Source organism: Onychomys torridus, chromosome 5 (genome assembly GCF_903995425.1).
Source record: "Onychomys torridus chromosome 5, mOncTor1.1, whole genome shotgun sequence".
Taxonomy (NCBI): Eukaryota; Metazoa; Chordata; class Mammalia; order Rodentia; family Cricetidae; genus Onychomys; species Onychomys torridus.
Window position 1 is genome coordinate 129,544,700 of NC_050447.1, and position 12,114 is coordinate 129,556,813.

General features: G+C 46.3%; 1 long non-coding RNA gene across 1 annotated transcript; it reads left to right on the forward strand.

Annotated features, from left to right (window-relative positions):
• The first annotated feature begins 337 nt into the window (after positions 1 to 337).
• Positions 338 to 11,987, forward strand: LOC118583417. The gene is made up of 3 exons (XR_004944935.1): positions 338 to 648; positions 7,101 to 7,204; positions 11,808 to 11,987. It is a non-coding gene; the product is annotated as an uncharacterized LOC118583417 (long non-coding RNA).
• The last annotated feature ends 127 nt before the right edge of the window (positions 11,988 to 12,114 follow it).

The window sequence follows — 12,114 nt, forward strand, 5'->3', positions numbered from 1 at the left end:
GGTCTTGCCTTCCAGAGTCGGGGTGGGAACTGAGGTACCATTGCATCAACTCCCTTGACAGCCTGGAAACTATAGCTTCCCTCACCCTTTCCTCTGTGGCTCTTCTCTGTCTGTAAAATGAAAAGCAGATGTCTGGCTGGCCCTAGAGGCTGTGAGCAGGCTGACATTGGAGGTGTGTGGAGCAAGAACGGTCCTGGCCATCTGTTTCTCATTGATTCCAGTGGGGTGTGTTTCTCAGACAATGGAGCAGTGTGCAGCCTGCACAAGCTTAGCCCTGCCCCGTGACCCTGGCAGCAGGCTGGGAGAGGCCCTCCTCCACCATGCAGCTGGCCCTGGGGCTGGGGAGCTGGTTCCTAGAGTGTGGGGGTGGCTCCCCTTCCTCTTCTTCCTAGAAAGATGGGTTTCAGCTGTTTTCCCAAGACTCCTGATAACCTCCCTAAGTATAATTTACATTCCTTGCAGAAAACCCCACCCCCACCCCCAGCCCGAAACCCAGAGTTCTAGTGTGTGTTCTGCCGATCTGTTTCCCTGAGCACTTTATAGCCTTCTTTTTAAAACATAATAACAAGCTGATGTGTAGTTCTGAGTGAGGGAATGGACTAAGTGCTTTGTGCAGATGACCTCGGGCTGCATATTCAGTATGACAAGGTAAGTGCTTGTGTTTATAGTGGTTTTCATACATTAAGACGTCTCTGTTGGGAGGGTCACGGGCCCGGGGCAGGGGCGGCTAGCTGGGTTACTCCAATTCCACAGCTTGCTTCTCCTCTGTCCCCAGTACACACTGTGCGTGGAATGTCGAATGCTCCTGCCATGGTTAGACAGATATACTGGGACTAGTTTCCTGTAGTCTCCAGTCCTGTGCCACCCCCTTGGAGCTGCGTACACCTTGTGCACAGTCCTACTTGAACCTGATTCTGAGAGTTCCACATTTTGTCATTATAATCCTGAGATGCATTCAGTGTGCATATCCTCAAACCCATCTCCCACGATACACCAGTGGTGGAATTTCTGAGCCAGTAGGCATGCACACTTGAAAGATACAAACCACCTTCCAGAGCAACTGTCCTCCATGCAACACTGGACACTATCACCTTTTTGCCATATTTTGAGTGCATCAAGAGGAAGTTTGTTCATGTTCTTATTCTTTAAATTCACTCTTCTGGTTCTGGCTGGTTGACTATTATTAAGTTCATTTTAAATTGATTTCCAGAAGCTTAGTAGGTTAAGGACATTGTTCCTGTGCCCTGTTTAGAAACTCTGTGTCTCAGTTTGTCATTTGCCCTTGTGTCTTGTTCATGGTGTTTTTGTATTTCATGAACTAAAGGTTTCAATTTAGTAAGTATAAACTAGGTACAGTGGTATGAACCTGGACTTGGGGCTGCTCTGGAGGCTGAGGCAAAAAGATTGAGCCTAGGAATTTGAAAGCAGGAAAGACACAAAGTTACATAGCTAATCTATCAGTCTTTTTCACTATTTTCTTCTCTCACTTTTTCATTTTTTAAATTTCTTTCCATCTCCACCTAGATATTAAATAAACATTAGTATTGTGTGTAGATTTTTTACCCTTTTGTTCAAAGACAAAATTATTATGTAGTATAACTAGAATATTGTTTATGTTTGGTTTTAGTCTAGACTTTCAAACTTAAAAGAAAAAAAACCTAACTACTTTTTATGCAATTAATGAAATTCATAGGTATCTTTTATCCTTAAGAAGTATATAATTCTACTTATAGTTATTAGGAAGTTACCATCTTATCACTTGAGATATTTTCAGCCAAGGTAGAATAGGCCCAGTGTCTAATGTTCAAAGTTCAAGTATGCTTAACAGAACATAGACTCATGGACACACCTCACCCTCCCAATCTCCTTCCCAGCATCCCTGATGCTTTCTCTAGTCTGCCCCGCAGGAAGGAACAGAACTCAGAGGTAAGTAAGATTTGGACTAGATTATGATTTTTGGGACTTTAGAGATGACACAATTTATTATGTGTGTACTGAAGAAAATCTACAAAGCAGAAAGGAGAGAGCAGGGATGTCCATTCATGAGTTGTCCTCAAGCTGCTGGGAATACAGGGGCTGCAGGAGCATCTGACCTCTCCTTCCTGGGACTGTTTCCTCCCTCCTTCTGATCTCTTCCAGAGACACAGACATATACACACATACACCACACACACACACACACACACACACACACACACACACATTTACCACACATTATATACACATACACCACACACACACACACACACACACACACACACACATTTACCACACATTATACACACATACACCACACACACACACACACACACACACACACACACACATTTACCACACATTATACACGCACTGCACACATACACACATACACACACATACACATTTACCACATATCACCCCCCCACACCACACATCTCTCTCTCATACACATCACACACCCACACACATATCTCTCTCTTCAACACACACACACACACTCACCACACATCATCATATATAACCACACACCACACATCACACACACACATACACATTCACCACACATCACACACACACACACTCACCACACATCCAACACATACACCACACACACACATATACAGTCATCACACTTCACACCCATCCACACACACCACACATCACACATACACACACACACACACACACACACACACACACACACACACACACACACCCAATCAGCAGCCAGAAGTCAGAAGAACTGGCCCTGTGGTCTATAAAGGCCACAGCATCTGGGGTCACAGAGCAGGGTAGACAACAGTGAGGGGAAGATCAGGGGTGAACAGAAAGTAACAGGACAAAAAAGCAGAACATCACAAGCCTACCACCTAGAGGAAGTGCTTGGGCAGAATTCCTCGAGGACATTTTAGACTGTCTCTTGCCTCTGGCTGGGAGCACAACACAGTTTCTTTTTAAAGCGAACTTAACCACTTGTACTTGGAAGTCCCAACAAAAGCTATTTTAAAGAGCTGTGGTTACAGCTCCTGGGAAAGCGCTTGCCTAGCAGCATGAAGGCCCTGGGTCTCAGCCCAGGACTCCAGCACAAGCAAACAGAAGCCACGTAAAGAGTGACATGATGGCAGATGACAGCTGCACCCCCACACACTCGGAAGGACCCAAGTCGCTCAGAAAGGCAGTGAGGCTGGGGCTTGTTTTTGCTTTTAAGCAGAAATTTGTTACTTGAATTTCTTGAAATTCAAATGATCTTGGTTTTTATAATATACTCCTGACTCTCTTTGGTAGAAAAAATTTAAGATTCTTTTTTTGTTGTTGTTATTGTTGTTTCCTGGAAACTGCTGTGTACATCAGATTGGCTTCCAACTCAGAGATTCACCTGATTCTGCCTTCCAAGTGCTAGGATAAAAGGTATGCACAACCCAGCTCAATTACTTTTCTAAATTTCCGTATCCTGGATCCAAAGATCAGGAAAAGCGAATGAGTGCTGTGGTGCACCCCACCCCCATCGACTTCGCTGCTCTACAGGAAGCTGAGATGCAGCTCGGAATCCTGCTTAGTGTGATGACATGAACACAGAGCTGCTTCCAGCTGTTTGAGTTTGTCAGTCACTGGGAAGAGACCAACACTCCACAGTAGTTTAGGCAGCATCAGTCATAACTTGTGATCACCCTCAACTGTGCAGAGAAAGATCTGGCACAGGAAATGTGTTTCTTGGTTTCACTGATAGACTACAGAACCCCTGAGGGAAGCAGCAAGCATACAGCTGTGGAATTTCTCTATAAAACAATCTCATTGGATGTTTGAATTGGGATCTCTGTGTCTATTTGTGAGACCTTCATATCAAGAATCCCCAACCTTAGTCTTAAGGCTTACTACCTCAGTAATCACAGTATGTCGGCTTTGAGTCCCTACATGTCTGTTGCCTTCACGAGGAAGAGGATAGACTCATCTACAGGCAACCTTCCCTCTTCAGAACCCAACACCATACAAGCCAGAAGTGGTGGATCATGTCTGTAATCTCAGCCAGTGAGAGGCTGTGGAGAGCTGCCATGCATCTGAGACCATCCTACAGGAGAATGACAGTGTTCCATGTAAAGTCACAAAGGATGAGTCTGAAGCCAACCAATTGTTTGGGTTTTGTTTTTTTGTTTGTTTGTTTGTTTTAGACTATTTTCCCTTCATGGTGATATTAGCAGATTGGTCTTGCAATGTTTAAGGATGTATTTTAATAGCAGCCCCTGTGTATCAGGTCCCCAGGCCACCATTTAGAAATTCACCAAATGACTCACAAAACAGTGTCAAGTACACTCATAGCCAGAACTCATTGCAGTCATGCCCCAAGGATGGATGTGCAGCCAGTTTGAAGGCTTCCCCCAGGACCTGTGGGCTTCCTCCCGTTCTCCTTCCTGTTACAGTCACTCTTTACCAGCCAGGAAAACTGTGTGATCAGTTTGCACGCTGACACCCACAAGCTGGTCTTTGTCTTTCGGGTTTGCTCACTAAGGGACTCCATGTACCAACATTTCACACACCCAGAAGGAAAAACAGATGCTCAACGGTTGAGGTGCTGTGACCCACCTCAATTTAGGGACAGTTCTATAAAATAGTAGGGAAATGCAACCAGCCAAGTTCTCAGGTCCCAGCGAGCAGGCTTTGCTAGGATGGTGGTCTCAGGCCTACTTAGGTGATCCTGCTTACACAGCCACCTTCAAACTTACTCTACTTAGAATACTCTGAGCCATTTCAATTTGCACATCAGTAAAAGTGTGTGTGGTTGTTCATTTGAGATCACTTGTGTTCCAGCTGCTCCAACTCTTTTTTTTTTTTTTTTTTTCATTTTTCAAAACAGGGTTTCCCTGTGTATCTTAGCACCTTTTCTGGAACTCACTTGGTAGCCCAGGCTGGCCTCAAACTCACAGAGATCCACCTGCCTCTGCCTCCCGAGTGCTGGGATTACAGGCGTGTGCCACCACCGCCCAGCCGCTGCTCCAACTCTTTTCTCCAGAAGTTCTGTATCTTGAGTGTAACTGGATTGAAGATGGGGAGGGAACTTGCATCCACTCCTTCTGCCTGGTGCATCCCTTCGCTCTCCTCATTGTCTGCTCTCTCTCCAAGCCTCATGCCTGTCCTCATTGCTCCTTCACATGGCTACAGTCTTAGCTTGGCTGCTCGTTGACTGTCTTAGCTAGTTCCCTGTTCCTGTGATAAAATACTAAAGCAACTTAATTGAGAAAGAGTTTATTCTGGCATGCAGTTGAAGGGTGCAGTCCATCATGTCAGGAAGGCATAACAGCAGAACAAGGCATCCAATCAGGAAGCAAAGCAGGAAGACTGCTGGTCTCACTTTCTGTGTTTTCATTCTGTTCACGATCTGGCCACTAAAAGGTGCCACCCACAGTTAAGGTAGGTCTTCCCACCTCATTTAACTAGGTAATCCCCCCTGGGGTGGTCGGGGCTGGCCTCCTAGGTCATTCAAGAGCCTGTCCCACGGGCAATCAGTACTGACTGGGGCATGAGCCTACAGGGTCTTCCTTTGTAGTGTAGCACTAAAAGCATCTTTTTCATTGCAAACCTGATGCATTTTCAGAATTCCGTGATTGTTTTCTTTGTATTGGACCCCACTGCCACTCACCTTCGAAGAATGGGACATCTACCAAGACTCAGCCATTTCCAGAAGTGTTGGGACTTCTGTGGGTCACCACCTCTGGAGTCCTGGGTGTCTGTTGAAGGCCTGTTAGACAAGTGATGGAGTGATAGATTGTGGTGGACAGCTTAGAGCCCTGTTCCCCATAGCCTAAGGTTGTAACTCAGCAGACATCTGTTAAACTGCTGGCCATCCTTTACCTCACCATCTGTGATGAGCTGAAGAAAAGGTGTGTTGGAAAGGGTGCTCAGTGGCTAAGAACACTTACTGTTCTTGCAAAGTAACCAAGTCTGGTCTTCAGCACCCAACTCACAGCTTCCTGCAACTCCAACTTCAGAGGAGCCAATGGCCTCTATGGGCACCTGCATATATGTGGTACACAAACACTCTCTCCTTCTCCCTCTCCCTCATGTGTGCACATATAAATAAATTTTGAAAAGAAAAAAGAGAAGGAAAGGTGTGTCTAGAAAGAAACATGTCCAGGATTCCTGCTGCAAGGTTCCACTCCTAACCCCCTACTGGTGTGTCTGTGGGGTTTCTGTGTGGGAGGGCGAAGACTGGTGACCTGTGGAGCCAGAGTGCATCCTGAGCCAGCTTCTCCAGGCTGTGTAACTCAACCCTGTCCCTGGTCTTGGAGACAGGCTCTTTGATGAACTGTACGGACAGCCTTGGCATGGTTAACCCAGTTCCTCACCTGGCATTTACTTGATACTGAGTCTAAGCCACAGTAGTTGCTTTTGACTTTCTTCATCATTGTCCTAGATTTCATGAAATGCTGATATCAGCACACTTAGGGGACCATTAATAAAGCATCATTTTAGAACCAAAGTCCTAAAAATCCTAGTTATGGAACTTTGGGGACCATAAAGAATAATATACCTTAGGCAATCCAGGGAGATTCCCTAGAATCTCACTGGAGCAGTACGGACAGACATATGGACACCAATAAGGCCAGGTGGTGGTTTATCAAGGCTCACCTAGAATGAGGAGTGCCAGGAATTAGAAGCTCTGCTTCCAGGTCCTGACTCTAGGATGGACTGCCTGTGTGACCTTGGACAAGGCGGGGCTCTCGCTTTGTTTACAAATACAGGGATTGGTCTAGAAAGTTTCTAACACGCCTCCGGTCCCAACATTCATCATTCTTTTTGGATGCAGTGATTCAGTGGGAACGCTTCGGAAAGAGGGATCGGCTGACCTTGGGCTGACCTTGAGCTGACTGATCAGCTCCGGCCCCCAAAGGAACAGAAGGAACGCACACCTCTCCAGCCCGGCCTCAGTGCCAGGGTGTGTTGTTTCTGCTCTATTCCAACTTCTCTCCCTCATCTCTGTGTCTCTTGGAACCCTCAGAACCAGACAGCCTGTGTGCTGTGTGACCACCCAGTTTACTAAGCTGCCATCCAGTCATTTCATATCACTGTGTGTATGTGTGCATCTGATCTTGGGCTCCCTCCAAAGTGAAGCCTATTCTTTGTTTCAGGACTGATTCATGGCTCAGCCACAGGAGTCGGACATTGCCTCATGCTGGTGGTGAGGCATGGGACTTTTGTTAGGCCAAGTTTAGACGGGAGCTCCAAGGCACAAGTGAGTAATTTCTGATGCATCAGGGTGTACAATGTTTCCTCCAGCTTCCCAGACCTGGTTCTGGCCCGAAGCCTCCTCTGCTCTCCAGGTGGAGTTTGTTCTCCTGTATTCAGATTCTAAATCTACTGTGTGACAGGCAGAGATGAGTCAGTGCCCCTGGTACAGAGCAGACAGGCACCGTGCTGTCTCCGGGTCTGACTTAGGTGTGAACCCCCTTGGTACAATGAGAGGAAGAGGTGAGACCTCCAAGGGCTTTGGAGCCCTGTCCTCTCTTGGAGGCACAGGTGGTGGGTTGTTCTCCCGACCATGCTGGAGGCAGGAGGCTGGCTGCCCTGTATTATCTTTAGACATATTTTTACTCTCAACCACGATAGGAAGGACAGTAAGCATATTTAGCAGATTATGAGACACCTCTGAACCAGATATTCAAGTTAATACAAAATCCCCCCCAGGGGCGTAAATAATCTAATTAGCCATTAACACAAAAACAGAACAATCACAGCTCTCAAAAGTACTTGATGTTCTATATCACACCCCTTTAAAACAACCACTCCTGTCCCTTTCTGTAATAAGCTTTAGAAAAAGGCAAGAGTGTGGAGAAGTCCCCATCATTCACATCATGAAATGCTACAAGAGAGAAAATGAACACGTCTTGAAGGATCTTTGTCTGTGGCTTTCCCCAATCTCACTGCCTGGACCTTTTGTACCCCCTTCTCCCCCTCCCCCCAAAAGTGGTGCAGACAGCCCTGTGTTTCCTGCACAAATTCATAGACTGACCAGACCATTTTTCACATTGTTGTGTGCTTCTCTCTACCTCTGCCTCAGTCTCAACCCCCAGAGATTAAGACACATGTGGACTCACCACTTCTGACAAATCTGTACAGAGTAGGTGCTCCATGGTCAGCTTGAATCCCAGGAAATATGTTGGGTTAAACTTGTTAATGCACTAAATGGTGATGTCCCTGAGAAGACAGGTCAGAACTGTTGGCACAAACAGCCTGTGTGTGTTCAGTCTATGCAACTGGGAAACGTTTATTGGACAGCACTATGTACTGGGTATTCTGCTATACACTGGGGCATGGAAGTAAGTTGACCACCACAGGAGTTTACACGTAGTGGGGAGGCACAAAATAACCAGGCAACAAAACACGTCAAACAGAACTGCTATTCAGATAAAGCAAAATGGTGGACTGCATGGGATTGGGACAATCTATCTGTCTTCTGTAAAGAAAGTTCTGAATAATAAGAAGTGTGGTGGTGGGGCGGGGGGGGGGGGGGGGGGGGAGAGTACACTGTCCCAGTAGCAGAAATAAACTTGGCACAGTAAAGAAAGAGAGTGGAGAACACATTGAGGGTGCACGGAGGTGGGGGGGGGGGCAGAAATGGATGGCTTGAGGTTGGAGAACAGGCTGGGACCAGATCCCACAGGATACTGTAAGTGCACTGGGAGGCCACTGTGGTGCCCTGGGAAGGGTCCAGGTAAGACTGTTCTCGGAGGCATTTTGAGAAGAGTCCCTGACCAGGGACTTCTGTTCTTCCTGTGTGGAGATGCCCTTACATCCCCCACCTTCTATATTCCAGGGAAGAGGGATGTCTTTTTCAGGCACTTGACCTGCTCAGCCATCAGGTGTTTGTCTGTACCTTCACAGGAGAGAGATGTCCTTGAAACAGAGAGTGGGTTCCTTGAGGAAAGAAGCCACAAACTTGGTGTTGACCAACTTCTCATTAGCCAAGTTTCTTTCAGTTGGGAGTAATAAACACAATGCAAATTAGGGAAAGTTGAAAGGCTGTTTGTTGGAAGCCAAAGTCATTGCAGGGATAGATCGTGCCTCAGGGAATCTGTGTCAAGACCCTCTCTGTCACTGGGTGATCCTCATTCTGTATTTTTTGTGTTGATTTTATTCTCTCCTGTCCTGGGAGAACCTCCTCCCAAATGGAACTGCTGCCCATGCCTTTGGAAGCCCTGCATTCTGGAATCAGTTCTTTGAAATGTTCTAAGTTCCCCCCCAGGCCTAATTATCAGTGCCATCTGGACAGGGTACCCTAAGCCGAGGCCTCAAATGAGCCCGAGTCCTCATCTCTTCACCGTGGAGCATCTTCATGTTGTCACGGCTCTGTGTGTCACCCAGATGTTCTGAGGAACTTCAGGGCTCTCTGTGTGATTATCCTGAGACCCTGGGATTTAAACTCAGTTCATCACCAGAAAGATGGCCTGGTGGGGAGATTACTCCTGCAGGCTGGTGTGGTGGTTCGCTCACTGAACCTCGTGAACTCAGAGTGGTTTTGGCATGCTAACTCAGGAAGTTCTTTTTGTTTGTTTGCTTGTTTTGTTTTGTTTTTCAAGGCAGGGTTTCACTACATAGCTCTGGCTGTCCTGGAACTCTCTTTGCAGTCCAGGTTGTCCTCGAACTCAAGATCTGCCTGCATCTGCCTCCTGAGTGCTAGGATTAAAGGTATGTGCCACCATTGCCCAGCACTCAAGATGTTCTTAACTCCCACCTGTTAGGAAGAGTGCTGGGCTGCATTGGCCCCAGGCTGCACTGTCTGGACACCCAGGCATCTCTCTCTGCTGCCTGAGTTCTGATTATGGTGTGCACTGCTCTTTGCTGGGCTCTGTCCCAAACTGCGCCTGGTCTTTCAAGGGTTCCAGATCATTGTTGCATAAGGCCAACAGCAGTTCCAACTTATGATTGATGTCCTCTCTGGCTCATGATTGATGTGCTGGCTTTGTGTCCACATTCCAGATGAGTAACACTCTGAATGACTGTGCTCTGGCCCCTGCCCGTCTCACTCATGTGGACAGGGCCCACAACCATTGGTATCTTTCTGCTGCATTTCCATTTATTCCTTCTCTCTCCTCCCTCCCCCCTGCCCCTTCCTTCCTCCTCCCTCCTCAGTGTAGATAAGTCTTATACAGACAGACCAGTTAGTTCAAAGGAGGAGCCATTGAATGAAACCATCCATTCACTCAGATTGACTTGGAAATAACTCAGATATTTTATGACTGCTCCTTAAAAATTAGAAGGGGGTCTTTGCACACACCCAACAGCTTACCTTGCCAACGTGGCCAGGAGGCACAGGGCTTTTTTTTTCGTTTCTGCTCCTCCCTCCTAGCACCTTCTTGTTCATATCTGTGATGCCCAATGTGAAACCTTCCAGAAAGGCATGCTTGGTAGTGCCTGGAATATACTTTGTCTAGTATGATTTTAAATACTTGGCATGAAAAAAAAAAAAAGAATTGAAGACTATCTATACAACATTAAAAATTTTAATTTATATTGAACAAATATTTTTAAATGCATTGGCTTCAATTAAATATATAGTTAGAACTAAATTTCACCCATTTCTTTTTATTTTGTTAGATGACTACTAAGAGTGCTAGGGTGGAGGTGGGGCTCAGCATGTGTGGGGCTCAGGGTTCCATGCACAGCATCAGAGAGAAGGGGGGGAGGAGAGGAACGGAAGGGAGAGGAGGGGAGGAGGGGAGGAGGGAGAAGAAGGGAGGAAGGGAGGAGAAGGGAGTGATTAAGAAGGGGGAGGGGAGAGAATTGGAAGGGAGAAGAGAGGAGGAGGGAAGGGTAAGATAAGGGAAGAAGGAGAGGCGGGCAGAGCAAGAGGGAGAAAAGAGGGCCAGAGAGAGAAAAGAGGAGAGGGGAGATGGAGGAGAGGAGGGGAGGGGAGGAAGGGAGGAGGCAGGGAAAAGAGGGGAGGTGGGGGTGGGGAAGGAGAAAGAAGAGAACCTGTCTTCACATCCAGAGCTCACTGTGTGGCTCCAGGATGCAACACTGGCCAAGTCATCTCTGTGAAGGTTTTCTCCTTCTTTCCTTCCCCGGTGATTTTCCTAACTATCGTCATTCGGAAACACAGAAGCTCTAGGCACTGGCCTGGCAGAAATGAGACTCATTGGGTAGGGACATCAATGGCAAAGGCTCCTCACATAAAATCAATTTTTGCAGTGCGTTCTCAGCTCATGCTTTATTGCTAAAAACATACACATGCAGGTGCAGTTTCAAACTCTCACAGCATCTCCTTTTTCAAGGAGTCAAATTCCTTCAAGACTCCCAAAGATGCACAGATTACGAAGCTGCCTTTTTTAGTGCTCTGAACATCCAGTGAGGCTCTTTTACTGTTACCTCATCCACCAACGGAGCAATGGAAGGTACACGGAAGAGCAAGCCAACAGCAGCACCCGCACTTGAAGGGCAGACGTCCCTCCACTCTCAAGTAGATGAGCTGAATATTCTTAATCCTTTTCATTATAGGGATGGGTGGGTGTAAAGCTAAGGCACAGGCTAGTAATGTTTAAAAACTGATCCTGTGCTCTTAGAACATCGTCTGATCCTTGGGATAGGGTGTCAGTGCTTAGGACTGGCTCCAAGCTCCAAGTGTTCTCCAAGAGCTATAGCCCAAGCCAAAAAAAAAAAAAAAAGCACATTTAAATTAAGGAAAATTAAGGACACAGCACACCACTATCAAAGGTGTCAAATATTTTGAAAATCATCAGTAATCATAACTATATTCTGCCTTTAAAGGTGTCTATAAGTCTAAGCTCTACCAAATATACATTTAATTTTCCTGTCTGATCTGTTTTAATTGACTCTAGGGGACGACTGGGAAAACGGTGCTGGAAGAAAGAACTCTGATCTTGCGTCTTCATTGGCTGGCAGATGCATCAGTTGAGTGGCAAAGGACATTTCTGTTGGGGTACACTATACTTCTCAATTCTGTAGTATGTGGAAAGTGAACATCACACTGATAACCTAATTCAGTTCTGAACAATGGCAGCTACTATTCTAGGTGATATCCACAGCAATAAAATAATTATTTTAACAACTGACTTTGTCTCAGGTGAAATCGACATCATAAAGTTTTCCTGCACAGAAAACAATATAGAATGGGTGGAAAGAGGG